This window comes from Rhinopithecus roxellana, chromosome 12 (genome assembly GCF_007565055.1).
Source record: "Rhinopithecus roxellana isolate Shanxi Qingling chromosome 12, ASM756505v1, whole genome shotgun sequence".
Lineage (NCBI taxonomy): Eukaryota > Metazoa > Chordata > Mammalia > Primates > Cercopithecidae > Rhinopithecus > Rhinopithecus roxellana.
In genome coordinates, this window is record NC_044560.1 from 17,153,252 (window position 1) to 17,178,704 (window position 25,453).

Below are 25,453 nucleotides of genomic sequence, written 5' to 3' on the forward strand. Positions count from 1 at the left end.
ATCTCAAACCTGCACGTGGCTCTTCAAAAATGACATGCTACACCAAATCAAGAGAGGTGTACACAATGACTTTTATAATACCTTGCAAAAGTCAACACGTGGAACCACTTCTGCTGGTTACTATGGTGCCTAATGCATTAAACATCTTACAATGAAAGCCATGTGCAGATAATAAAATATTTTTTAAGGATTAGAGTTACATTAAAAATGATAGAGACTGGCCTAGCAAGTCAGCAAGTTATGATAACATCTAACCTGCTTTAATGTGGAGCATTTACATAACTGTTAACACAGACACACAGAATCACTTTAAATAGGACAAACCAGAATATCAATTAAATGCATTTACAACCAACTATCTGTCTATATGTCATCAATTTAAAGGAAAACTCAATTCTTCTGCATCTCAATAATAAAAATAAGTATAGTGAAACTTTGACTTTTAGAACTAAAGAAAATAATCATTCAAAGATAGGACCTAATTTAATTCTGAAATAATGAGCTTCTACTAACTGTACTGCCCAGTCAATTATTTAAGCAAAATCTTTATGTTCTCAGAACCTACTTTTTCTGTCCTGATTTTCAAACAAAAAAGGAAAAATAGGATTCTAAGTCCACCTTACCATGTCCTACTGACAGGAGACAAAGAGACAAAAATTAGAAAGCTGCATACATTACAAAAATGAAATACTCCATTTCTGTCTAACAAAAGTGAAACCAGCACTTCTCCCAAAAGATGTGATTGCTTGTACATTTAATTAAAGTCACAGCTGTTTTTAGTTTTTCTACCAACCACTGTACCTAACTCACATACAAAGCTAAAGTATATAATCTTATTACAGAAGTCCTGAAAATAGACAAATAACAAGAAAACAAAAAATTTGTTATGCCAGTATACCACCACTCTACTTCTATTACTCCATCATGTTGCAATACAACACAACTTTATTGTAAGCCACACTCCAGAATGTGAAAAGGAGAGAAAACACACATAAGGTTACAATTAGATGCAAAGTTGTCCAACTCTAACACAGCTCTATTCCCTACCCCAATTTAGAATATCAAAAGAAAAAAGTTTAAAGGTCAGAAGCACTTGATACTCAGTGCACTCACGTGTAGCTCATACACAGAGCCTCAAAAGCTAAGTTTTCCTGCTACATGACGCAGATAACTAGCGATACAGAATTACACAGTGCAATAAGTAAAGCTCATAGGAGCTATCTTCCCCGCACTTGTTTTGCTCAGCTTAGAACAGCACAATCAATGTGACTTAAAACTGATTCACAACTATGAAAGATCAAACATTTTTTGTTTTACTAGTTTGTGTCTTAGTTTCAAATTGAAATATCTTTTCTTCAAGGGACAATCCTTTACATTTTATACTGTCTAAATGTACATTATGTACATATATTATTTCATCCCACTAGAAACAACAAAACAGGACCAAATCATTAGGGAAATGGAATACCTTCAATACCTCATTTGTTGAATTTCTTTTTTTTTTTTTTTTTTTTTTTTTGAGATAGAGTTTCGCTGTGTCACCCAGGCTGGAGTGCAGTGGTACAATCTTGGCTCACTGCAACCTCCGTCTCCCGGGTTCAAGCAATTTTCCTGACTCAGCCTCCCAAGCAGCTGGGACTACAGGCGCGCCACCAGACCCGGCTAATTTTTGTATTTTCAATAGAGATGGGTTTTTGCCATGTTGGCCAGCCTGGTCTTGAACTCCTGACCTCAGGTGATCTGCCTGCCTCAGTCTCCCAAAGTGCTGGGATTACAGGTATAAGCCCGGCCAATTTATTTTTTGTGTGTGTGACCAGTTCTCATCCATACAAAACTTACAACATTACATGTTTTCCCTAATTGAAGGCCATGACTATAAAACTACAATCTCTAATATATTTTCAGCAAGGGAGATAAAAGGGATATCCACTCTACCATGGGGGAAGGGTTATAAATTTCATCTCTGATAGGAGGAAGGTAAGAATAATTGTTTAAAAATATATATATATATATATGTGTGTGTGTGTGTGTGTGTGTATACACACTCAATAATGTGGTTTAATTTTGTTTTTAAACACAAAAATTAATTCATTTTAGAAATCTGAATTACATTAAAGGAGAACATAATACTATTTACAGGTCAAAAGGGGCCATTGGTTTTAAAAAGAAACAATACTCTATCAAGTTGAATAATGAAGAATCATTTTAAAAGAAAAAACATAGAAACATAAATGGTGAGGAAAGAATCATTTTAAAAGAAAAAACATAGAAACATAAATGGTGGGGAAAGAATCATTTTAAAAGAAAAAACATAAAAACATAAATGGTGGGGAAATAAATTATCAATAAATGTTAAAATATTGAATTTTGCTTTTTAGAAATATGGTAATATTAAATTGATTTTATAATAGAAAAAGAAGAATCTACTATTTCTTGACAAATTCTGTAAGCTGCAAAAAAACTTTCTTTAAGGGAAAAATGTAAAGACATTCCTTTCTACATTTCCTATTCTTTGAAAATAAGCACACTTTGTTGTTTCCATCTTTAAAATTCCCTTTGTCTTCTCAGCTTTTCAATCTAGGAGAATAAAAAGGACACAAATAATTTCTGTATTTAGAAGAAAAGAACTGGCCAGGCATGGTGGCTCATGCCTGTAATCCCAGCACTTTGGGAGGCTGAGGCAGGTGGATCACAAGGTCAGGAGATCAAGATCATCCTGGCCAACATGGTGAAACCCTGTCTCTACTAAAAATACAAAAACTAACTGAGCGTGGTGGTACAAGCCTGTAGTCCCAGCTCCTTGGGAGACTGAGGCAAGAGAATCGCGTGAACCTGGGAGGCGGAGGTCTCAGTGAGCTGAGATCACGCCACTGTACTCCAGCCTGGCAACAAGTGAGACTCTGTCTCAAAAAAAAAAAAGAAAGGAAGAAAGAAAAGAAAAGTTTAAAAACCAGGCTTGCTATCTCAAAATAACTGGTCAATGACCACGAATAATTTTGATCATTTTAAAACAAAAAGCTGCCTACAAGTAAAGAATATATTACAAAATCTTCTGGGATTCTACTGTCAACACACGATGTGTGGGAAGTTTGCAAACATACATTCTGGTACATTGTGTATAAAATGCACTAATGACCACAAATTATGTAATTCTACCAAAACATTCATCTAAATGCTACTTTCCATCAATACAGTATTCTCCTGCCTTCCAATAATTTGTACACTGAATGACCTGAAATATCAGAACATACTAAATATTAGAATGCAAGTATTCATCACAGTCCCAGCATCTATCAATGTTCTAAAACTTTTATTAAGACTTCATACCATTTTCCACAAGTGGTACATTCTAGACAATCAAGTCATACTTACCAGCAAGAGATGAAAGTACAATATAACTAAGACACAATATTGCAAAACTTGGTAATAAAAGAAGTACAGAATTACTGTAAAAATCTTAGTATTCACTTTCTTGTATTAGTTCTAGAATTTAACTTTTTGTTGTTGCTGTTTTTGTTTTTTGAGATGGAGTCTCGCTCTGTCGCCCAGGCTGGAGGGCAGTGGCATGATCTTGGCTCACTGCAAGCTCCGCCTCCCCGGTTCATGCCATTCTCCTGCCTCTGCCTCCCAAGTAGCTGGGACTACAGGCGTCCGCCACCACGCCCAGCTAATTTTTTGTATTTTTAGTAGAGACGGGGTTTCACCATGTTAGCCAGGATGGTCTCGATCTCCTGACCTCATGATCCACCCAACTCGGCCTCCCAAAGTGCTGGGATTACAGGCATGAGCCACTGCACCCGGCCAACAGTGTTTTTGTTTTGTTTTTGTTTTTGTTTTCACCATTAAAGTAACCTGACATTATTTTACATTCAATGAGATTGATCTTTTAAAATATCAAGTAATACAACAGTTGTGACACAGAAAAGTGAATTTTTAATGTAATTAAAATAAATATAATTAAAACTTAGTCAAACAGCTGATGAAATTACAAGACATGCCCCAAGTTAATCTTTTAAGTACCTTTAGAACATTTGAAAAGTAAAGTCTTTCCACAATTTTCTAATTTCGATTCTTACTACTGGTTTCTAAATACACTTGTTTTATCACCTTTTTTGGAAATAGAGCTTGTCAGTATCCATTTGCCTTCATGGACAGAATTCTGAGAAAATTTAAAACTGAGAATAGAAATAGTATTTCCTAAGACCTTATACTTCTCTACCTGTGAATGCTGACAGTGAAAAAATAGAAACTTTGGTTTGATTCAAGAGCCACACAATTTTGAATGCTATTGTGATTTTGCATGCTTAAAAATAAAAGCAGAATCTTTCTGTAACATGGTGGCCATAAATTTTATTTTTACTCTTTAGAAGTTAGAAGGGAAATAATTAGTAACATATTTTATTTCAAAATTCGAATTAGATTCCTACCTCATAGTTTCTGTTTTGTCTCAAGTTCAACATACTACATACCCTGCAAATGTAAATAGCCACAAGCAAGAAATTACGTTGCTTCAATGTGTTATTAAAGCTCTTAGGCTTAGGAAAAGAAATTAAATATATGTAGGGGTGTGTGTGTGTGTGTGTTTTGTTTGTTTAAAAGCACAGAATAGGCTGGGAGCGGTGGCTCACGCTTGTAATCCCAGCACTTTAGAAGGCCGAAGCGAGTGGATCACTTGAGGTCAGGAGTTTGAAACCAGCCTGGCCAACATGGTGAGACTCTGTCTCTCTTTAAAATACAAAAAATTAATCCGGCATGGTGACACGCGCCTGTAATCCCTGCTACTCAAGAGGCTGACAGAGGAAAACTGCTTGAACTCAGGAGGTGGAGGTGCAGTGAGCCAAGATTGCACCACTGCACTCCAGGCTGGGCGACAGGCGACAGAGTAAGACTCCATCTCAAAAAAAAAAAAAAAAAAAAAAGGCACAGAATAAAGGCCAAATTGTTTTCCATGAAAACAAGGCATATATCACTCTTAATTACAACTTCAAAAGAAGTGTCTAAGTAGGGCAAAAACAGTCTGATTTACAGGTCCTAGAAAGAGAACTTGCATGCAGCTAAGTATGTACAGAGATATTCAGGAGTTAACTGGATATCTATGACACAGTCCCACATAGAAAAAAGGTATTCCATAGATTTAATCACTGACTACATTGTATTTTAAGTTTATTTACTACACTTTCCAAAGTGCCTTATATATATAATTTTTTTTTTGGGGGGGGGGGGAATAACTAAAACTTTTTTTTTTCTTTTTTTTTGGAGACAGCACTTGCTCTGTCACCCAGGCTAGAGCACAGTGGAGTAATCTCAGCTCACCGCAACCTCTGCCTCCCCAGTTTAAGCAATTCTCACGCCTCAGCCTCCCAAGTAGCTGGGATTACAGGTGTGCACCACACACCTGGCTAATATTTGTAGCGATGGGGTTTTGCCATGTTGGCCAGGATGGTCCCAAACTCCTGGTCTCAAGTGATCCACTAGCCTCGGCCTCTCAAAGTGCTGGGATCACAGGTGTGAGCTACCGCATCCGGCCTAAAACCTTTATTAGATATGATTTTCCAATAACAATAATGTGCAAATTTGAACTATGAATTCAAAGAGCAGTGAAGTCTGAAATTTTAAAAGGTAGAATAGGTATTAGGGAACAAAAGGTAAAGGAAGATGAGAACGTTTAATACTATTCATTATCTCCTCTCTGTACACAATGTTGCATACACACAACTATTTCATATTTATCTTATTGATTTAATAATAGTGAAATCACCTTAGGGAACCTACAGTATACTAGTTGGTGTCCAACTTTGGGGGGGAAGGTAGAAACACACATGATTAACAGTTTTCACCCACACATTTTAGACAATTTTTTTTGCCAAGATTTTAGTAGTAAATTCACAAATATAAGTACTTTCACTCCTTCAGTGTTAAAATAGAAAGCTAAATAGTGTCAACAGTAGTGGCTTAATTATTGGTATACAAGAAAAACAAAACACCAATAGGTTTTCTTAATTATGCACTTTAAATATTAATATGTGCATTTATTTTTACAGTTATAAATTTTTCATGTTTTAGACAATAGCTTTTAATAGTTTCAAATCCATTGAGACGCTGCTTTCAATTTGAAATAATGTGTGCATACAAGTATATAAAAAACAAAAACAACCCAGTGTATGACTCATCTGACAGATGCTTGAGATCAACAAATCCTTATTTTTCAATATGCAGTTAGGTAGAGAGGGAAGCGAGCCATCCTCTCTCTCTATATATACATATATATATATAAATATATAGAGCCTGGGAGACAGCGAGACTCTGTCTCAAAAAAAAAAAAAAGAAGTGAACAAAGGTTTACTCCAATACCTACAAGTTTCTTATTGAAAATTAGACAAAATTAATAATGAATATTTTGGGAGAAAGGAGAATAACAGAGGCCATTTAAGGAAAACCTGTCTATACTATTCTTTAAAACCAATAATAGTGGAAAAGATAAGAGAACTGTCATTTACTGAGCATATATAATACACAAAGTTTCTTTCTTTTTTTTTTTTTTTTAAGAGATGGGGGTCTTACTATGTTGCCCAAGCTGGTCTCAAACTCCTGGGCTCAAGCAATCCTCCCATCTCAGCCTCCCGAGTAGCTGGGACTACAGGCATGTGCCACTGCATCCAGCTCCAAGTAATTTTTATAGTCACTATCTCATCAAATTTTGTTTCCACAACTAAGACGCAGGTGGTATTACCATCCTCATGCTACAAACAAGGAAACTGGGATTCAGAGATTTAAACAATTTGTCCAAGAGTAACAGCAATAATGTTGCAGGCTGAAGTAAAAATACCTTAAAGAAAGAGACCAGATGATAGTGATGATGACTGCAAATCACTGTAAATGTACTTAATTCCACTGAATTGTAAACAGTAGTCTCCCTTTCCAAGGGGGGGATATATTGCAAGACCCCCCGTTGACACCTGAACCCACAGATGGTACCCATATAGACTATCTTTTTTCCTATACATATATCTATGATAAATTTTAACTCAGCAGTTTTCACGCACTGTGTGGCCAAAACCTGGAGTTTGAGATGTGACAGCAAAACTAGCATGAATTTCTTTTCCTTCTTCAAAAGTTCATGGACAGAAGATTAGTTCTCACCGTAGATTTTTTTTCTTTCTTTTTGAGATGGAGTCTCTCCCTGTCACCAGGCTGGAGTACAGTGGTGCAATCTCAGCTCACCGTAACCTCCACCTGCCGGGTTCAAGCAATTCCCCTGCCTAAGCCTCCTGAGTATCTGGGACTACAGGCATGCACCACCACACCCAGCTAATTTTTGTATTTTTAGTAGAGATGGGGTTTCACCATGTTGACCAGGATAGTCTCGATCTTGACCTCATGATCTGCCCACCTCAGCCTCCCAAAGTGCTGGGATTACAACTGTGAACCATCGCACCCAGCCCTACAGTAGATCTTAACAATCTTAGCATAGGATTTTTTTTCTTTCCTTATTTAGAAGAGAACTTTTACGTTTTCACTTAATGCACTTCTCTTTGGCATATCTGTATTGCCAGCAACACTACTCTTGCTCTTCAGGGCCATTATTAAGTAAAATAAGAGTTACTTGGGCCGGGCGCGGTGGCTCATGCTTGTAATCCCAGCACTTTGGGAGGCCGAGGCAGGTGGATCACGAGGTCAGGAGTTCGAGACCAGCCTGGCCAACATGGTGAAACCCCGTCTGTACTAAAAATAAAAAAATTAGCTGGGCATGGTGGCACATGCCTGTAATCCCAGATACTCAGGAGGCTGAGGCAAGAGAACTGCTTGAACCAGGATCTGGGAGGCGGAGATTGTGGTGAGCCGAGATCACGCCATTGCACACCAGCCTGGGCAAGAGTGAAACTGTGTCTCAAAAAAAAAAAAAGTTACTCAAACACACAAGTACTGCAGACACCTCAACAAGTGATCTGATAACTAAGATGGCTCCTAAGTAACAGGCAGGAAGCATCTACGACATGAATGTGTTGGATAAAGAGATAATTCATGACCCAGGCAGGAAAGAGCAAAACGGAGAGAGACTTCATCACACTACTCAGATCGGTGCACAATTTTAAACTGATGAATTGTTTGCTTGCGAAATTTTCCATTTAATATTTTCAGACCAAGGTTGATAGCAGGTAACTAAAACCGCCAAAAGCAAAACTACAGATAAGGGGGGTACTACTGTACTTAAAAATGGTTAAAACAGTTAATTTTATCTTCTGTATATTTTACAATAAAAAATACAAAAAAAAAAAACCTAACAGATTAGAAGTGCCAAAAAAAGATCAAATCTATAAAGTATTTAAAATATGAAATAAATAGAGAAAAATCAGTATTTAGAAAACATTGTCAGAAAAACTGAATACCAATATGGAAAAAATATCCACATCATCATATGCTATAACTAATTTTTTTTTTTTTCCTGAGACAGAGTCTCCCTCTGTCACCCAGGCTGGAGTGCAGTGGCGCAATCTTGGCTCACTGCAAGCTCCGCCTCGCGGGTTCACGCCATTCTCCTGCCTCAGCCTCCCGAGTAGCTGGGACTCCAGGCCCCCGCCACCAGGCCCAGCTAATTTTTTGTATTTTTAGTAGAGACGGGGTTTCACCGTGTTAGCCAGGATGGTCTCGATCTCCTGACCTCGTGATCCGCCAGCCTTGGCCTCCCAAAGTGCTGAGATTACAGGCGTGAGCCACTGCGCCCAGCCCGCTATAACTAATTATAAATATATTAAAAAACTAAGCATTCAAAAAACTTTGGAGAAAACAGAACAGTAACCTTATCTCACTATGGAAAAGAGATGAATCTATGGTCAATTCAAAGAAAGCATAAACGACAATTTGACAAATCCAGTTATGTAAAATAAACTTTCATGCAATAAAAAAATCTAACATTAAAATATTATAAATTCAGGCAATATCTACAAGAATTATGATAAATAAAACTTAATGTTTATAATATAAACCAAACAAATTCAACATTTCCCGATCATCTGTTATTACGGAGCAAACAATGACTAACTCATAAACCTGTCAAAGAATAAAAACAGGCAGTTTAAACCACAGAGATTAAATCAGCACTTGAGAAAAAAGACTGATTCACTACTAATTGGAGAAATATAAATTGTAATATTCTTAAGATACGACTTCATACATATTAAGCTACCAAAAAAAATCTAAACAACAAAACCAAGTGTTATCTGAGTTATGAGAAGATAAAGACATATTCAGTCAGGCATAGCTGTAAAATCACATGTGTCTTCAAACTGTTCCTGGATAAAGTATAAAAGAGGTCATAAGATTGGCCATGGCCTAACCTGAATAATTTTTCTTCGGTGCTCACCCAAGAATTACATACAGGGAGGAAGGAAGCAAACTCTACTTTTAAAAATAGTATACATTTGTTGTCTAAGAAACAAAAAATGTGAAACAACCAACACGTGAAGAATAAGTTTAACTATACCATAACTGTAAACTATTTCAATACAAGCTTATTTAAAAAGTGAAAAAATACATGTTTTTACTTTAGTTTAATAATAGCTTACATATAATTTGATAAGAATCAAAAGCAGATACAAAGTTACATTTAAAAGTATACTAAAATGTTTAAATACATATTTTTAAATGCTTATATAAAAATGTTCAAGATATTAAGCTAAAATTAGACACAAGTTCTTCATTCTTGCCCCCAACTTTTTCCATTGGAAAAAAGTTTCAGCTTTGAGGGAAAAGCAATTCAAATTGCAATGATCCTCCCTTACCTAAAAAACCTTAAAGTCTGTGACAACAATATAGGCAGAAAGATTAATTTGATTTTCTGGCTGTGTCATCTCTTTCCTAAGAAGTTATTTAGACACTGTACATAAACTCAGGGTTGGTTCATTTTACAGCTCTAAGCAAAAGCAATGAACTTCCGATAGTTAAAGAATTTGTTATTGGAAAAGACTTCACATTTGGTTTCACTCTATTGGACAGATATGATTTTCTCTTGGAAATGCGAGAAAATATATAACAAAAGATGCTACAAAGGATAAAGGGTATTACAGATCATTAAATGTAATCCTTATTTTAAAGTTGAGGAAATTAAACAAAAGAGAAGGCACTGCCTCATGAACCTGTAAGCAGCAGAAACAGTGGTGGAACTCAAAACTCTAAACTCCCTTGTCTGAAGTTTTTTGTCTCCTTTATGCAAAATTGAGCATAAAACCCTCCCTTATAAAATTACATTCCTTCATGCCTGTAATCCCAGCACTTTGGGAGGCTGAGGCGGGTGGATCACCTGAGGTCAGGAGTTCGAGACCAGCCTGGCCTACATGGTGAAACCCCATCTCTACTAAAAATAAAAAAAATTAGCGTGGTGGAAGGCACCTGTAATCCCAGCTACCCGGGAGGCTGAGGCAGGAGAATCGCTTGAACCCGGTAGGTGAAGGTTGCAGTGAGCCGAGATTGCACCACTGCACTCCAGCCTAAGCAACAAGAGTGAGACTCCGTCTCAAACAACGAAAAAAATTACATTCCTATTATTATTACCTTAGGCTACTTATTCCTTTTCTTTCATTACATCTCTATCCTATGTTATATTACTTTGATCTGATGATATAACATCATGTTCTTAAAGTTTTTAAATATTTTAAATTTAAACTCAGAAATTCTTTTTCAGTGTATGGACTGGCACTTTAAGGACCTCCTAAAAATCCAAAAATAACATTCCTTTTTTTTTTCTTTAGAGGAATAAAGAGCTTAGTTGAACAAAGGACTACTTCTGAATCTGGCAGCCCTCAGAATCAGAAGAGATTCAGACTCAGAGAGCTCCCTGACATTCTTTTTATGCTACTTATTAACTCCCTGTACAGGCTAGCAAAAAACCCCACAAAAACAAATAGATTTATCTTTATAACCGTAAGTCCTTAATTTACAATGTACAGACTTTGATTTACTGGGTTTTTTTGTTTTGTTTTTTGTTTTTTTGAGACAGGGTGGAGTGCAGTGTCACAATCTCACCTAGGCTGGAGTACAGTGGCACAATCCTGGGTCACTGCAACCTCCGCTTCCTGGGTTCAAGCGATTCTTATGCCTCAGCCTCTGGAGTAGCTGGGACTACAGGTGTCCACCACCATGCCCGGCTAATTTTTATATTTTTAGTAGAGACAGGGTTTCAACATGTTGGCCAGGCTGGTCTCAAACTCCTGGTCTCAAGTGATCCGCCCGCCTTGGCCTCCCAAAGTGGGATTACAGGCTTGAGCCACCGTGGCGGACTGATTTACTGTTAATTAAACAAGTTTTTTTGTTTTTGTTTTTTTTGGAGACAGAGCAGTGACACAATCTTGGCTCACTGCAACCTCCACCTCCTGGGTTCAAGCAATTCTCCGCCTCAGCCTCCCAAGTAGCTGGGACTACAGGCACATGCCACCACACCCGGCTACTTTTTCATATTTTAGTAGAGACAGAGTCTCATCATGTTGCCCAGGCTGATCTCAAACTCCTGAGCTCAAGTGATCTACCCACCTCGGCCTCCCAAACTGCTGGGATTATAGTCATGAGCCACCATGGCCGGCCGAAACAAGTAATTTTAACTGGGGCTGGGCGTCAAAGTGGGAAGAGTCGGCTGAGGCAGGAGAATCCCTTGAGCCCAGGAATAATCTGGTAATCTGGTATGTTGACCAGCCTGGACAACATAGCAAGAGAGACCCCATTTATTAAAAAAAAAGAGAGAGAAGAAGAAGAAAAAGGAGGGTGGGGGAAAAAGAGAGAGGGAGGGAAGAGGAGAAGGAAGAAAGGGAAAAAGGGAGGTAGAAAAGGAAGAGAGGCCGGGCGCGGTGGCTCAAGCTTGTAATCCCAGCACTTTGGGAGGCCGAGATGGGCGGATCACGAGGTCAGGAGATCGAGACCATCCTGGCTAACCCGGTGAAAACCCGTCTCTACTAAAAATACAAAATACTAGCCGGGCGAGGTGGCGGGCACCTGTAGTCCCAGCTACTCGGGAGGCTGAGGCAGGAGAATGGCGTAAAACCCGGGAGGCGGAGCTTGCAGTGAGCTGAGATCTGGCCACTGCACTCCAGCCCGGGCGAAGGAGCAAGACTCCGTCTCAAAAAAAAAAAAAAAGAAAGAAAAGGAAGAGAGGAGGGGGGAAATCCCCTTCCCCAAACACATATACACACAGTTATCATGAAATAGATTTCTAGTCAAAGATGGGTCCATATCCTAATACCCAGATCCTGTGAATGTTCCCTTATTTGGAAAAACAGTCTTTGCATATGTAATTAAGGATTTTGAGATGAGATTATATATAGGCCCTAAACACCATCACAAATGTCCTTATAAGAGAAAAGCAGACATTTAACACACATACAGAGAAGAAGGCAACGTGAAAATGGAAGAAGAGACTGGAGGGTTATGGTCAAGGAATGTCAGCAGCCACCAGAAGCTGGGAGACGCAAAGGATGATTGCCCCTAAAGCCTCTGGAGGAAGTTCAGCCCTGCCAATACCATGATTTCAGACTTCTGGCCTCCAGAAGTGAAAGAACAAATTTCTGTTGTTTCAAGCCTCAAAGTCTGTTTGAGGTAATTTGTTATAGCAGCCACAGGAAACTAATACAAATAGCAAAGTTTATGTTTTTTGTTTGCTTGGTTTTGCTATTACCTCTCTGTTTGGGCTTGTTGACCATCTCCTGACCACTGAAAGAAACAGACAAACTGAAAACAAAAGTGGGAAATGAGGAAATGTAAATAAGGGGTTGGGCGTGGTGGCTCACACCTGTAATCTCAGCACTTTGGAAGGCTGAAGCAGGCAGATCACCTGAGGTCAGGAACTCGAGACCAGCCTGGCCAACATGGTGAAACCCCATCTCTACTAAAAAATACAAAAATTAGCCAGGCGTGGTGGTGGGCACCTGTAATTCCAGCTACTCAGGAGGCTGAGGCAGGAGAATCACTTGAACCCAGGAGGCAGAGGTTGCAGTGAGCCGAGATCATGCCACTGCACTCTAGCCTGGGCTACAGAGTGAGACTCCGTCTCAAAAAAAAAAAAAAAAAGGAAATGTAAATAAGAGAACACAACTGTACATACAGATGAAAAAATGCTTCCAGACATTAAAAATAATAAACATAAAACACTTAAAAACTTTCCAAATAATTGTCAAGTTTGCCTCTCTAATGAAAGTGTTACATAACTTCAAAGTTAGCATTCTCCTGCTTTCACTCTGGGATAAACCTTAAATTTATGCCAGGTAACAGTAACACTGACAGTCTCAGGTACTTCATGGATCTTGAGAAATCTTACAAGATCTTTCCAAAGCCTTAACAAACTCAACACTAGTATTTGTAAGACAGCACTTAAAGTCTGCATACATTCACTATACTGTTTTTTGTTTGTTTTGAGATGGAGTCTCCCTCTATCACCCAGGGTGGAGTGCAATGGCATGCTCTTAGCTCACTGCAACCTTGGCCTCCCAAGTTCAAGCAATTCTCCCAGTTCAGCCTCCATAGTAGCTGGGATTACAGGCGCCCACCACCATGCCCGGCTAATTTTTGTATTTTTTAGTAGAGATGGGGTTTCACCATGTCAGTCAGGCTGGTCTCAAATTCTTGACCTCAAGTGATCTGCCTGACTCAGCCTCCTAAAATGTTGGGATTACAGGTGTGAGCCACTATGCCTGGCCTGTTTGATGTGTTCTGCTTAGGGAAAAAAATTACTGCTAGAGTTAAACCTGAAATATATCAAAGTCCTCCTTTCCAATTTATCTTAAATAACAATCTTAGGTAAATTATGCCTCAAGATTGAAGCTCATATTTTTCTGTTTTGATTGAAGTTCCTATTTTGCATTTCTCTCATGTAGCATAAATCATTTGCTAAACATTTAATTTTTAACTTTGTAACACTGTGCTTAGCACTGTATCAAGAACATTGATAAACACATCATAAGATGGTACTAAATGATCAGAAATTTTTTTATTGGAAAAACGTGACTTTTCTAATGCAATTACTTTTTTGCGTGTATTTTTCTTTGGGATTTCTTTTTTGTGTGTCTTGAATAGAACCCTGAAATTCTTTCTAAACATAATCATAGAATATTTCAAGCTGGAAGAAAAACACTGAAATAGAATCCAGGATAAAATATGCCAGGTATTAAAGACACATTCTGAAAGAAATCATACTTACTTTTAGCTGCTGCGTCAAAAGTTCATGTCAATGTTGAAGATGCCATTTAACTACCCTTTACAAAAATGTACAGATCAAACAGAATGAAACTATAAAGGCTCAGCTAATTTAACCAAGTAAAGTTGTTAACTCCAACTTCAAGCAACAAAGTAAATAAGAGTAAAATTTAGGAATTTAATCATTTCTTGATAAAGACTCTTTTTTTTTGTTTGTTTGTTTTTTGTTTTTGGTTTTGTTTTTGTTTTTGAGACGGAGTCTCGCTCTGTCGCCCGGGCTGGAGTGCAGTGGCCGGATCTCAGCTCACTGCAAGTTCCGCCTCCCGGGTTTACGCCATTCTCCTGCCTCAGCCTCCGAGTAGCTGGGACTACAGGCGCCCGCCACCTCGCCCGGCTAGTTTTTTGTATTTTTTAGTAGAGACGGGGTTTCACAGTGTTAGCCAGGATGCTCTCGATCTCCTGACCTGGTGATCCGCCCGCCTCGGCCTCCCAAAGTGCTGGGATTACAGGCTTGAGCCACCGCGCCCGGCCGATAAAGACTCTTAATTGAAACAATTTCCCCAGGGTCTCTCTGTACTATTCTCTGCTTAGCCTAAATGAAAGGATCTAATCTATAGAGGCCAACAGTCCCAAACTTTTGGAATCTCCTCTGAATGCAACTCAAAATGATGACACACAAATTGAATTCATCCCTCAAAATAAAATTGTGTGACATAAAAAGCATTTTGGGACAAATAGGAACTGAAAAAATAGTCCTGCAAAAAAACAGAACCAAAACTAGTAGCAGTATCTTATAAACCGGTAACATGTTAGTTACAGCCAGAAATAAAAATTAAACTATATAAATGCAAAGTGGTATCCTGAACTGGATCCTAGAATAGAAAAAAGATATTAGTAGAAAAAATAGTAAAATCGGAATAAAGTCTGGAATCTAGTAAACAGTAATGAGCTGCATTCAGAGGAGATTCCAAAAGTTTGGGACTGTTGGCCTCTGTAGATTTAGATCCTTTCATTTAGGCTAAGCAGAGACTAGGACAGAGAGCCCCTGGGGGAAGTGGGGGAATATATATATATAATACCAACACACACTTACTAGAATGTCTAAAATAAAAATTTAAAAACTGGCCAAATGCTGGCAAGGATGCAGAACAACAAGAACTCTGTACAACTAGAACAATGTACGATTAGAAATTGTACGCTGCTGGTGGGAACGCAAAATGGTACAGTACAACCAGTCATAGAAAGCAGTTTGGCAGTTCCTTATAAAGGTAAACACACACTTACTATACAACCCTGCAATCCCATTTTGAGGTATCTACCTAAGTGAAAAGAAGACTTACGTTCACATAAAAACCTGTATGTAAATGTGTACAGTAGCTTGTTCATATATATGCCAAAGACTGGAAACAACTCCAATGCCCTTCAAACTGGCACATGAATAAACTGCAGTATACCCATACAATGGAATACTATACAGTAAATCACAGAACAATCTGGATGAAACTCAAATGCATTATGCTAAGTGAACGAAGCCAGACTCAAAAGCCTACATATTGTATAATTCCATTTATATCACATAACTACAAGAACAGAAAACAGATCAGTGGTTGCCAGTGTTGGGGATGGGAAAAAAGGTTGACTATAAAGACGCACAAGGGATCCTTTTTGGGACTGATGAAACTATTCTATATCTTTTTTTTCTTTTTGAGACACAGTTTCACTCTATTGTCCAGGCTGGAGTGCAGTGGCGTGATCTCGGCTTACTACAACCTACACCTCCTGGGTTCATGCAATTCTTCTGCCTCAGCCTCCCAAGTAGCTGGGACTACAGGCACGTGCCACCATGCCCAGCTAATTTTTTTTTTTTTTTTTTTTTGTGAGATGGTGTCTTCCTCTGTCACCCAGGCAGGAGTGCAGTGGCGCGATCTTGGCTCAATGCAACCAACCTCCACCTCCTGGATTCAAGCAATCTTCCCACCTCAGCCTCCCGTGTAGCTGGGATTACAGGCATGTGTCACCATGCCTGTTAATTTTTTTGCATTTTTAGTAGAGACAGCATTTCACCATGTTGCCCAGGCTGGTCTTGAACTCCTGAACTCAAGTGATCCACCTGTCTCGCCCTCCCAAAGTGATGGGATTACAGGTGTGAGCCATTGCACCCAGCCCGATTTTTGTATTTTTAGTAGAGATGGGGTTTTACCATGTTGGCCAGGCTGGGCTTGCACTCCTGACCTCAGGTGATCCACCCACCTTGGCCTCCCAGAGTGCTAGGATTACAGATGTGAGCCACTACACCTGGCCCTCTATATCTTGATGTGGTTTTACAAAATTGTATGAATCTATGAAACTTACAGAACTGTTTGTTTAAAAGAATTAACTGTATGTAAATTATACCTCAAAAGTTATAACAGGATCTACTTAAGATTTTTAGAAAAAAAATCACATATGAAGCTGCATAAAATTCTATGACTGTAATACGAACAAATGAAATTATAAACATAGTTAGACCACAGTTTTTTTATGAGTACAGAGATCTGAAATGTTGGCTAACAAAATTATAAACATAGTTGGAACAATAAACGGTTTATTTATGAGTAACAAGATCTGAAACATTGGCAGATAAAACTACAAAAACAGTTGGATCAACAGTTTATTTATGAGTACAGAGATTTGAAATGTAGGCTCTATTACCTGTTATCATAACAGAAGAATTTTCCATTACATAGATGACTTAAGGTCAAATTGTAAAAATTCTTATTTTTATTCTAAATGTGACTACCTTCAGATACCCTTTCCTTATTTAAATTGAAATGGTGGAAGAATTCTACCCTATCTTAAACACTAGAGGTAGAACTATACAACATACAATTATTCAGAAACAATTATACCTAAAATAGAAGTTAGTACTCATTTAAAAGAGATCTTAGACTTTCAATCTCCAGAACTGTGAGAAAATACATGTGTTATTTTAGCCACCCATTCTTTGGTATTCTGTTAGGCAAACCAAGTGGACTAATATAATATAGTTCACATAACCTTACTTTAGCTATTTAGACATGGCTTTCTTTAGTTCTTTGAACTTTTTTTTTTTGAGAAATGAGGTCTTGCTCTGTCACCCAGGCTGTAGTGCAGTGGCAATTCTTCCACTCAGTAAGTGCAAGCCACCATACCAGGCCCTTTAAACATAATTTAAATGGCTGATTTAAAGTCTTTGCCTAATATTAAAGTCCAACATTTGGGCTTCCTCAGGGTGCACTTTCTATTTTACTGCTTTCTCTCCTATGTGTGGACCATACTTAAGTAGTTTTTTGCATGCTTTGTAATAGTATCTTGAAAACTAAACATTTTAAATAATGTAATGTGACAACTCGGAAAATCAGATTCTTCCCCTACCAGGTATTTGTTGTTACTACTGTTTACTGTTGTTACTGTTTATTGTTGTTTCTTTTAGTGACTTTCCTGAACTAATTATCTAAAATATTACTTATCTATCATATGTGGTCACTAAAGTCTCTGCTGTTCGTTTGTGATCAGCTAATGACTGGGCAGAGACTTCCTTAAATGCTTACCAGTATAAGTCTCAGTGTGTATTGACAGGCTCCCTACCATGTGTTAGGGCATACCTTTCACACTCAGCCAAGTGGTTTACAACTTTTCCTTAGCCTTTACTTCTTGCTTGCACAAAGCCTAGAGATTAATCAGAACTGACAGCTTAGGACCTTCTTAGTTCTTTCCTAAGCATGCAGCACACAGCCCTACACATGCACATAGCCTTCTAGATTCCCAGAAATATACCAGAGCTTCTTAAATTTCCTTATGAACATCTAATTTCCCAGCTTTTCCTTTTAAGCTTCTTGGTTAACCTATTATTTGATTTAACTATTCACTGTCACTCAAGATGGTGAGCACTCAAGTTGTTCAACAATTGCCTTTGATTGTTTTCAATAAACACTCCAGGGTGGAAAGGCTGTTTGTACTGAGCTTCAAGTCAGGTCAGATACAGATGGTCTTGTGAATGAGGTTTTTCAAGGAACCAACAGCTAAGTAAAATAATGACAACTCTGGGAATGGAGCTTTGAAGAACTCTAAACTCAATCTATCCCTTCCAGTGGCTGGTTTTCACCATGATTGGAGGCTGTTGGTTTTCAAGGCTACTGAGGAGCTAGAGGGAAAAGGGCAAATTAAAATGCCACAAAGTTTGCTGTTTTGGCCAAGATTCAGTCATTTCTCTTGAATAAATGCTCCCAGATTGCTGCAATTGATAAATATTCCAGGTGCCCTTCAGTTCTTCATATTTGTTTACCTGGAGTCTGCTACATTTCTGAAACTTCTACATACACTTTTGGCTGTGATTTCTTCTCCCATTTTTCCCATCAATTTGGTCTCACTGTTTCCTATCTTTCAGAAATCCATTAAAGTCCCATCAGCTGAAAGCCTACTTTCTTGATTTAATACCTTTAAAAAAAAAATCTGACATACTTACTAACATATCCACTCAGAATCCTTTGTACTCAGAGCCCTGCTAAAGTAGACACAAATATCCAGCAGACCTACACTCAGCTAACCTCTCCTAAGGCTCCCTTTAGTGTGATCCTAAGAGAGCCTTTCAGGTCTCACAACTTAGGCAACAGCACAAATCACACTTCCGTAACCAGAAAAACTGCAACCACCTACACCTCCCTGATGGGACTTTCTGTAGACAGATAAAAACCATCACCATACTGGTCAATACCTTCCACAAATAAATAGTGCAGCCAACTGACTGCGGTAAAGTTGGGGAATTCTTCTGGCTACTTTGTTCCAGAGGCATGACTAACATATCATAGTATTATCCACTGTAGGACTATTTATAGTAACTTTACACTTAACAAAACACTACCAGAACTTACTGAGAAAGTTGCTTTTTAAAATATATACATATATTTAGGCTCTACCAAATTCTTAACAGAAAAAAATAACAGTTTACCAGAAACAGACTCTTGGCCAGGAGTGGTGGCTCACGCCTGTAATCCCAGCACTTTGGTAGGCCGAGGTGGGTGGATCACTTGAGGTCAGGAGTTCAAGACCAGCCTGGTCAACATGGTAAAACTCCGTCTCTACTAAAAATACAAAAATTAGCCAGGCATGGTGGCACGTGCCTGTAGTCCCAGGTGGAGGTTGCAGTGAGCTGAGATTGCACCACTGCACTCCAGCCTGGGTGACAGAGCAAGACGGGAAGGGGAGGGGAGGGGGAAGGGAAGGGGGAAGGGAAGGGGGAAGGGAAGGGGGAAGGGAAGGGAAAGGGAAAGGGAAAGGGGAAGGGAAAGGGAAAGGGAAAGGAAAGGAAAGGAAAGGAAAGGAAAGGAAAGGAAAGGAAAGGAAGGAAAGGAAAGGAAAGGAAAGAGAGGGGAGGGGTCTTTCTAAGAAGAACTGTTTTTATAATTTCCTTTTTTTTTTTTTTTTTTTTGAGACAGAGTTTTGCTCTTGTTGCCCAGGCTGGAGTGCAGTAGCGTGCTCTCGGCTCACCTTAACCTCTGCCTCCCGGGTTTAAGTGATTCTCCTGTCTTAGCCCCCTGAGTAGCTGGGATTACAGGCATGTGCCACAAAGCGTGGCTAATTTTGTATATTTTTAGCAGAGACTAAATTCTCCATGTTGGTTCTCCATGTTGGTCAGGCTGGCCTTGAACTCCCGACCTCAGGTGATCCAACCGCCTCGGCCTCCCAAAGTGCTGGGATTACAGGTGCGAGCTACCGCACCTGGCCTGTTTTTATAATTTCTAATATTACTTCTTAACAAAAATCATCCTTTGAAGTTGTTTACAAAACAATCTTTTTTTTTTTTTTTTGAGACAGAGTCTCATTCTGTCACTCAGACTGGAGTACAGTGGCACAATCTCGGCTCACTGCAACCTCCGCCTCCTGGGTTCAAGCAATTCTCCTCCCTCAGCCTCCAAAGTAGCTGGGATTACAGTTGTGCATGACCATACCCAGCTAATTTTTTTTGTATTTTTAGTAGAGACAAGGTTTCACCAGGTTGGCCAGGCTGGTCTCAAACTCCTGACCTCACGTGATCTGCCCACTTTGGCTTCCCAAAGTGCTGGGATTATAGGCATGAGCCACTGTGCTTCCCCTGCAAGCTCCTAATGAAACAGGCAGATGTGTTCCACAGGAAAAACTTCAAAACCATAGCAAAAGGTATTAAGAAGGAGGAGGTTAACCTGAATTAGCTATATCAAATGTGAGCTTAATAACAGTATAACGGTTCTACTATATTTCTTCCAACAGTCCTTGGATCGCTCTCCAGTTTTAGTAACTTATCAGAGACCATAAAAATTTCTCTGTTTGTAGTGGGTGTTAACATGTGACATGAAAAAAAATAAACAAGAAATCAAAAAGAATAAGAATACGATAAAAGAAATTAAAAAAAAATTTGATGATCTAGACTCAAAGACTCTAAAACTTTATCTTCATCCTTCTTTAATCTGTGCAGTTAACATTTCTGAGAATCACAACATGAATATTCCATAAATGTGCTGCTTCCAGTTATACAGACAAAGTTTGTACCCTATGTCATCAATCCTCTAACATTCTATTTATCTATATATATCTCATCTATACACCAATCATATATTTCAGCTTGCCAGTGTTTGGATAACACTGGCTATACACTATACTAACAGAACTAAGTCTTTTGAAATCTATGTCTTTAGCTGTCAGAACTGTAAAATCTAGGTTCAGTTTTTTTTATTAATGTTTTATTTCTCCAATTTTATTTACCCCTTCAAAACTCCATCAGACAGGATAATATAAGTGTTTGTTAAAGAAAAATAAAATAAATAAATATCTTACACCTAAGATAAAAAGGAAAGAAATCTGTTCTTGAGTGAAAGTCAATTCACTAACTAGCTCCGCTTAGTTTTCCCAAATAGCAAACCATTAGAACTATTAAGATTACAGCCCAAATAACAAGTGGTTCCTAAGAGAGATTAAACAAGTTGGGCCTGCATAACCTGTAGCCTTGATAACCTTTAGCTTTAAATCCAACACACTACACAAGAACTTTCCCTACAGGTCCTCAAGACAAGATATTTTCAAGTTCCTGAGCAATATAACATTAAATGTCAATCATGTCCTGTTACTCAGAAAATATACAGAACTCATCATAGCCACAAACACTCTCAGGAGATCCAACTGTGAGTTGATACTATTAATAGCAAACATTTATGGAATGCTTCTTATGGGTCAGGCACCGTTCTAAGTACTTTTAATATATTAACTAATTTTTTCCTCTTCCTCTTCCCCTTCCTCTTCCTCTCCCTCCCCCTCCCCCTCCTTCTCCTCCTCCTCCTCCTCCTCCTTCTCTTTTAATTGAGACAGAGTCTCGCTCTGTTACCGAGGCTGGAGCACAGTGGCATGATCTCAGCTCACTGCAACCTCCACCTCCAAGGTTTAAGCAATTTTCATGCCTCAGCCTCCTGAGTAGCTGGGATTACAGGCATATGCCACCATGCCTAGCTAATATATTAATTATTTTAATCTTTCAATAAGTCTATAAAATAAAAGCTATTTGTTATCACCATTTTACAGATGAGAAAACTAAGACACAGAGAGTAACTTGCCCAATGCTATACACATAGTAAGTCACCAACCTGGTATTCAAGCCCAAGCAGGCTAGCTTCAAAGCCTGAGTTCTCAAACCACAGCTATATGTCTCATAATGGAACAATGCAGACAGGACTGGTGATATTTAAAAGCTGACCGAGCTTAAAATGTATGATATGCCACACTATAGTCACCAACAGCCAGAACTCTCAAGCCAAGTAATGAGAACATATGAGAAGACGGCAACTTTTCTTCTTTATCCTTTACCATTCTCATTTTTTTCCCCAGGTCTCCCAAGTATGAGTATGAGTTAACACAAGTGAAGTGCTTTAAATAGTGCCTGGCAAATAGTAAGTGCTCACTAAGTGTTAAGAGTGGGTAGCGGTATAAAAATAGTAGAGTATGTCTGCTGACCCTATTTCACTCTAACAGCTAGGATAGGCAAGGAACTGTTGATATTTCTACGCCCTTTCCCCCTTTGTGATTACAGGAAATGAACTGGGACAATACATAAATGTAATCCACTGTCGCAAACCCTAATGACTCTTCAATCATGTTATTTCACCTGACCATGTACACATGAGCAAACTGCTTCATTCCTCAGTCCTCTTTTTTTGGTTTACAAAGACTGGACTGGGGCCAGAAGAGAGCAGAATAAAGCAGCTTTGTAACCTTTTGACTAGTTGCCAAGAACAGAAGCAAAGTTTGTGAAAACCAACTGAATGGACCTAAACTTTTGACTGTTAGATGGAAACTAGCAAAGGATTCTAATGATGGAAGCTCAGCATACAACCAAGCATTTTCAACCTCACGATTCCAGAATTAGTTTTTAAAATAATGTGCCTAGACACGGTAAAGAACAGAGATGACAGTAATGGTAATCAGGACAATAGGACCTCCCTCTCTCAGTGACTGTTCTGCAGCTATTTAGGTTAAAAGTTTTACAGAATCCAGGTACACTGCAGAGAAAAAAACTAGCAAATCTAAACATTTTCTTTTTTTTTTTTTTTGGTAGAGACAAGGTCTCGCTATCTTGCCCAAGCTTATCTTGCACTCCTGGGCTTAAGTGATTGACATTTAATGTTATATTGCTCAGGAGCTTGAAAAGTGCGGGGATTACAGGCATGAGGCACCACACCTGGCCCCAAACCGAAACTTTTTCCATTACAAAAAGACAATATTAGGGGAAAAATCTAGCAGTCACTAAAATTTTGCAAACTGCAGGTACACTGCATTAACAGGTTACCATATCAACTTAGTGAATGGAAACTAGCAGTTTGTTTTAAATTAAAAACAATAAAACAAAATAGAGGCCAGGCACAGTGGCTCACATCTATAGTTCCAGCACTTTGGGAGGCCGAGGCAGGAGGATCACTTGAGCCCAGGAGTTCAAGACCAGCCTGGGCAATATGGTGAAACCCCATCTATAAAAAACAAAACAAAAAAAAATTAGTGAGGCATGGTGGCACACACCTGTAGTCTCAGCTGCTCGGAAGGCTGAGGCGGGAGGATCACCTGACCCCAGGAGGTCAAGGCTGCAGTGAGCCGTGATAGTGACACTACACTTCAGCCCAGGTGATACAGGGTGAGATCCTGTCTCAAAAAACAAGCAAACAAACCAAATAGAATAGAAAATATTAATATTACAATGCATCACCAGTAGTAAAAATATTGTTTCAAGAAACTTCTGTTTCGATTTCAAATATTAATATGTACACATATGTGTCTGAGTACTGGATAGCAGTGTAAAATGTATTTTACGGTGGGTCATGATCAGAACAGTTTGAAAGCCACTTTACCAGAAACAAAAAACTGGCCAGTCAAAAACGGAAGAAAGTAACCACTTCACACTACATAGGAAACAACATTCAGAGTTTGATGGTTCTCTTTTTCGTTTGTTTGTTTTGAGACGGAGTTTTGCTCCTGTTGCCCAGGCTGGGGTGCAACGGCGCGGTCTCGGCTCACTGCAACCTCTGCCTCCCGGGTTCAAGCAATTCTCCTGCCTCAGCCTCCCAAATAGCTGGGATTATAGGCGCCTGCCACCACGCCCGGCTAAATTTGTATTTTTTTTAGTAGAGACGGGGTTTCACCATGTTGGCCAGGCTGGTCTTGAACTTCCGTCTCAGGTGATCCTCCCGCCTCGGCCTCCCAAAGTGCTGGGATTACAGGCATGAGCCACCACGCCCAGCCGATGGTTCTCTAAACTGTAGTTTTATATAAGCAAGCCTCTGAAAGAGAACAAAAAAGATAAAGGAAACCACTGAGTTATTTCCAAAATTTTTTTTTGCACAGAATGTGAGGTATCTACAGTAAATAAATACATACTAACAGAAAATACATAGAAATGAAAACAAAAATTTTCAGTTTATCTAGCTATTAAATGCCCCACTAAATATGAGAGATGGCCTATTCTCTTTGCGAAGCTCTAGTTCTCACTCTCAAGAACATTATTCATTAGTGTTGCCTAATTACTGCTTCCTAACCTATAGCAGAGGAACACCTGGTGAAAAGGAAAAGCAGATTTCAAAAATTCTTCTTTAAATTATCACAGATGTTTCCTAAATTTGACATTGTTAAATTCAAAAGACAAAAATTCAGTGATGTAATAAAACACTGATTTTTATAAGATATTTAGGCACTTTTTTTTTATCCTATAATCTTCTCTAAAGTCTGAAATATTCCCCCAAAATTCATACATGTATATACTGGATTATTCCTTTGGTAAAGAGAGTGAGATTACCATATTCATATCATCAATCTACTAGGAAAAATTAACATCATTGTGCTAAATTAAATGTTCCTCTTATTTTGAAAAGGGGGAGGGGCACAACAGGTGAAGTTGACCTAAATTGTTTTCGTTTTTTTTTTTTTTTTTTTTTTGAGATGGAGTCTTGCTCTGTCGCCCAGGCTGGAGTGCAATGGCCGGATCTCAGCTCACTGCAAGCTCCGCCTCCCGGGTTCACGCCATTCTCCTGCCTCAGCCTCCCGAGCAGCTGGGACTACAGGCGCCCGCCACCATCGCCCGGCTAATTTTTTTGCATTTTTTAGTAGAGACGGGGTTTCACCGTGTTAGCCAGGATGGTCTCGATCTGCTGACCTCGTGATCCGCCCGTCTCGGCCTCCCAAAGTGCTGGGATTACAGGCTTGAGCCACCGCGCCCGGCCAATCGTTTTCAATTACTATGGAAACTAAAGAAAAAATTCAACTCCACCTAAAAGCTAATCATTCTAATGTATTCCCGTAGTAACGGTGCTGATAGCAACTACCTACCAATTTTCCTAAATTCAGTAATTGCTACAATATTAAATTTCAGGAGAAAGAAAACTATTGAAATTTTTAAATACACTGATTATCAGACCCACATAATATAAAAGAGAATTACTTTGAATCAAAAATTAAATGTTTAACTAAAACTAAAGAACATTCTAAATATCAACAAGTATTATCATCATAGCAAAAGCTTACTCTGTTCAGCTCCATAACAATACTTTTCCCACCAAGTGGAAAAAGGACAAAAGCTACTATAAAAAACAGTATACTTAACGTCTCAATTAACAAGAAGAGTTAACATGAGAATTAAAATTAGTATTCCTAATCAAATGTCACTTCTTGCCAGAAATATTTATACTTTTCCTGTAAACCAGATTCTACGATTCTCAACTGTTTTCAAAATATTCAGAAAAATAATATCATTATCTGA

The 25,453-nt window shown here is 38.7% G+C and overlaps 1 protein-coding gene across 5 annotated transcripts in view; it reads right to left on the reverse strand.

Moving 5' to 3' along the window:
* The window catches only part of EYA3 (EYA transcriptional coactivator and phosphatase 3), a 123,485-nt gene that overhangs the window by 91,310 nt on the left and 6,722 nt on the right, over positions 1-25,453 (reverse strand). The gene's annotated exons all lie outside the window — the stretch shown is intronic.